This window comes from Hippoglossus stenolepis, chromosome 6, assembly GCF_022539355.2.
Source record: "Hippoglossus stenolepis isolate QCI-W04-F060 chromosome 6, HSTE1.2, whole genome shotgun sequence".
NCBI lineage: Eukaryota > Metazoa > Chordata > Actinopteri > Pleuronectiformes > Pleuronectidae > Hippoglossus > Hippoglossus stenolepis.
Window position 1 is genome coordinate 948,442 of NC_061488.1, and position 5,300 is coordinate 953,741.

Sequence of the window (5,300 nt, forward strand, 5' to 3'; positions counted from 1 at the left end):
CTGTCGCTCTCTCTCTTTTTCCTCCAGAAGCAGGAGGAGACTCAGCCGTCGGCCTCAGAGAAAACACACAGCCGACGAGACAAGAGGCTGGAGGACGAGACAAGAGGAGACGGATGGACGGAGGACGGACAAGAGGAGACGGATGGACGGAGGACCAGACAAGAGGAGACGGATGGACGGAGGAAGACGAGTGGAGGAGAGAGAAGAAGAGGAAGCAGAAGATTTAGGGAGAGAAGAGGTGAAGAGATAAGTTGACAAGGGCAACGAGAGAGTGAGTGAGTGAGTGAGTGTGTGTGTGTGTGTGTGTGTGTGTGTGTGTGTGTGTGTGTGTGTGTGTGTGTGTGTGTGTGTGTGTGTGGTGTGTGTGTGTGTGTGTACGGTCAGGAGTTCAAAGCGCCAGGAAGTTAAAAACAGAATAGCCTGACGATGACCTTTGACCTGTGACAGATCAGCAGGTTGGAACAGAACTCATGCACGACCGAGGTGCAACACACACACACAGACACACACACACACACACACACACACACACACACACACATTTTGAACAGCATTTGACATTTTAATCACAGGGTATGAATGCTTCCTTTCTGTTTCTGTCTTTCCCAGCTGGAGTCTTCCTCTCCTCCTCCTCCTCCTCTCCTCCTCCTGCTCCTCCTCCTCCTCCTCCTTACTATGTTTTAAATAGTAATTAATTCTGGGAGGATGATAATAATGGAAATAATATTAAACAACCTGACCGGAGGAAACAGGAAGAACTATGTTTCCCCTTTGGGCCAAACGGTGGAAAAACTTCAACATCCAGAATGCACCGGGGCACAGGACGATCAGCTGCAGCAATTCTACTAATAAAGTTTGTTTCATGTATTTCAGCGAATTGATGCACATTGACTCCAAGATACTGAACAGTTAAAAACACCGGGTTTTATTGCAGATGATGACAGTTTGGTTCAGTTTTACTTGATGTTTCGTGTCTCACTATTTGGGAAAACGTCAAACTGAAGCTACAAGTGAGCGAGTGTGTGTTAACCTGCCAACGTCAACACACCCTGACATCAGCGACAACAATATCAGCAACTATTTTCAACTGCAAGCTCTCCCTCCTCTCCTCCCTCCCTCCCTCCATCCATCATCATCCCTCCTTCTTTCTGGTTTAAATACGACTTCTCTCTTTCCTCTTTCTCTCTTTTCACTCGAGGCTGAATCTCTCCTATTAAGGTCAGATTTGCCTCCCTCTCTCTCTGCTCCTCTTATCCCCCCACCGCTCATTTTCCTGCCCAGTACACATAATGAATGACTGAAAAATGTGCGCTGTGTGTCAGCGTTTGTGTGTTTGTGTGAGGACAGCGAGTGTCAGAGGCAACGATTAACCCCGAACCAGAGGGACAGACGGGGAAACCAGAGGACGTCAGAAATAAGCCTCGCTGCAGAGGACGGAGGAGGCGAGGAGAGAGGGATGAAGAGAGCGAGCCCCAAAATAAAAGCCAGGGAGCTACAGAGGAGAAAAGGAGCTGAATAAAGACACAGAAAGAGGAGCGCTATTAAAAGATGTGACGAAGGCGAGCGGTCGACTGAGTCACGATGGAAACTGGTGAAACAGAAAGAGACAAAAACAAGAGGAGACACAGAAATACATCATGATGATGACAACATGTAAATCATCAAATCAGAAAGAACTATTCAGAGACAAAAACCAAACTGAGAAAACAGAGCGACGACCCAAACACAGTGAAGTCACACAGAGACGCTTCATGTGCTTTTCAACCACAGATCAAGAACAAGACAGAGAAGCTCGATTCGTCTCATTTGGTCCCGATTCTCACCATCATGAGTCAGTGAAGGACTCAACAGACGAGTCTTTGTGGCCTGAGAGTCAGAGAGAGATGAACAGAGAGATGAACAGAGAGATGAACAGAGAGATGAACTCTGCGTCTTCAGGCTCAGGAACGGTTCCTGTACACAAACCTACGAAGTGGTTTGGACTGAGCTGCTGTCACAAACGTCCCGAGTGTCGCTGAGCGGTGACCTCGGAGCCGGCTGCCACGTTAAAGGTAGCGTTCACACCACATCAATGGCAGGAAGCTTTCAATCGGGAGCAGTTGGCAACACACTCTCTGTTAGGCACGGTGAACAATGGAGCCGCTTCAACACTGCATGTGTGTGCGTGTCTTTGTTTGTGCCGCAGAGAAATCTGTCATCACACAGGAAATTAAAGACGCGGCAGTGAGAGATGTGAAACAAAGCTCCGAGGGAAGTGTTGATTCAGTTTGAGAAGGAAGATTAAAGGGTCAGTTCACCCAAATCAAAGAAAAGGGTTAGATTTAGTTAATTAGAAGCAACAATAGGTCGTTTTTATACCTTCAAATAGCTTCAAAATGCTTCTGATGCGTCACAATCAGCGGGAAACTCCTGAGAATATCCACAGAAACTGACCCTTGACATGTGTGTTCCCTCAGGAGAATGTCTGTTCTCCTGAGGCCAGTGCAGGTCTGGAAACAGCTGAGGACTCGGAGGTGTCACTCAGACGACGTCTCTGACAGGTTTGATGACAGGGAGACAAATTCTGTGACTCAAGAAGTGAAGACAAAGAGAGGACCTCACCTGAAGAACACACACACACACACACACACACACACACACTCTCTAATAACAGGCTGACAAACATCCCCTGTTGTCATCCCTCCTCCTCCTCCTCTTTCCATCCCTCCTCCTCTGCTCAGTGTTCTTCCTCTCCTTCCTTCCGCTCCTCCTCCTCCTCCTCTTCCCTTCCTGTGAATTTTCCTCCACCTTCCCTTCAAACTGTATTTATTGCTCCTTCGTGCCGTCTGCCTATAATTGCTCTCCGTGATTTTTCCATCTCGTCTCCTTCACCTGTTATAACAACACTTCCACTATCACACACCTGAGGAATGAAGCTGCGTGCACACACACACACACACACATCTGAGCGCACACGTTTCATCACTCTCAGCTCACAACACAACGGTGAATTGTGTTCCACTGGTACGACCTCATCGTGGGGATGGATCATGTTGCTCTGCCTCGTGCATCTCCAGAAGGTTAATCTCTTATTTTCAGATTCTCATCCTAAACATCTTTTTCTAAACCTTTTTGGAGAAAACATTTTTAGTTGTTGTACGTCTGAAGAGCAGGTTTGATAATTAGCAGAATACATTTCTCCAAATAACAAAAAATTGAGAGTCAAAATTCATTGACAATAAAAAGACACATTTCACACCACAGAGCTTCAAGTCCTGGTAAATGTGACAAGTTCTCATAAATCACTCGAACAGAAACTGAAAAACAACCTCAGGGTTCTTGCATGAGAACGTAGCTGCAGTTCAACCTGATGTCGGTGGATTATGAGCAGTAAGTAGAATATATTATATATATTTATTATCAAATACAGAAAAATGTCAGTGTAGAAGAGAGCGAGTGAGAGAGAAAGATCGTGACTGCCATTGCATCAAAAGGAATTAACCCTCAAGCTTGTGGGTCTCCACCAACAGGCCAAGTTTCAGGAAACATGGTAATAACCTCCTCTTGAGTTCCTGAGTCCTGGTGTTAAATAGTGACCAGGGATTTATGACGTCACAATGAAGTTGACCTTTGACCTTTTGGATGGTCAAATTCATTTGATTCATTTTATCGAATCAAAAACGTCAAAAACACATTTTGTGAAGTCACATATTCCAAATTCCAGCTCATTGTTGAGTCCCAGTGGACGTTTGTGATGAATGAATGAAGAATGAGACTTAGAAGAAGAAATTGTGGAAAAGGAGAAAGACGAGGACACGAAGGAAAAGACGCTAGAAGAGGAGGTGGAAGACAGAATGAAGAGTAGAAAGAGGAGACAACAGCCGAGTGGTCTTACTCTTGTAGGAATACTGGAGGAAGAGGAGGAGCAGGGCTAATGAGGAAGAGGGTGATGGTGAAGAAGAATGCCAGGAGGAGATAGCAGAAGAAAGAAGACGGGAAAGTGGAGGAGATAGAAAGGTTCTATATTGGGCCGGTGTTATCTGAAGACCACAGACTGAAGGAGTGAGCGGGGGTTGAACTGATGATCGTTATTTTAAGAATCAAACTGACGGACGACAGAAAACAACAGAGGAAGAAGGATGAGTCGGACGAGGAGGAAATAAAAAACGCAGCGAAGCAACAAACTGGATTCTGTCTTCACCTTGAGACGCGTCGTCTTATCTCGTCCTTGGACATCGAGCGAAGCGTATTTGTGCTTGTGTGACTCTTCACATGGAAAGTGAAAGACGTCACAGTAATTCAGCAGAACACGAAGGATCTGGAAGTTTCTACTGGATTATATATGTTCCAGTTTACTACCTATACGTAAAGGGAGGGGCAGGTGGGTGATTTAACGAGCCTCCCCCTCTACGGGTTGAGACAGGTTAACTGACATTCCAATCTCCTCCCTCCTCTCTTTGTCTTTCATTCAGCCAGAGGCAGGGGGTTGACACACACACACACACACACACACACACACACACACACACACACACGCACGCACGCACGCACGCACGCACGCACGCACGCACGCACGCACGCACACACACACACACACACACACACACACACACACACACAAACACACACACACGCACACACACACACACACTCATAATCCCTGGCCTTAGCCCACCTACATTCTTTCAAGACAGAACTGAAACCTGGTAACGAGAGACCCTTCACCTCCATGTTTACTGTCTCTCTCCTTTAAGTCATGAAAACCTGGTGATATGATTCATGTGATGAATTAAACACTTCATCTGATGTCAAGTTTCCTGCGTCAACAACAGAAATAAACTCAGCAGGTTTTCTATTTAAAGTTCTAGTTAAGTGAAGTTGTATTATAACGTGATTCTCCGTCCACACAACAAAATAAAAGACAAGTGGACTACAAACATTAAGTGCTGCAAATCTCTATGATAAATGATAAAAGTAAACAAATCTGACATGTTTTTATCAAAAAACATTTAAATATATTGATCCAAAAGATTTATAAATATAGAAACGTAAAGAAACGTAACTGAACGCGCGGACGTCATCATGAGAGCAAAACGTTAAATCATCGTTAAAACCGTTCTAGTTTTGAATTATTTACCGATTTTAACAGGTTCTCTCACAAGACGCCTGTTTTCAGAGGGTTTAAAGACTTTTTAATGTACATGTAAACAGGCTCATAAAAGATTTTAAAAGACACAGCTCCTGCTTCTCTACTGAGAGAGAGAGAGAGGGAGAGAGAGAGAGAGAGAGAGAGAGAGAGAGAGAGAGAGGGAGAGAGAGAG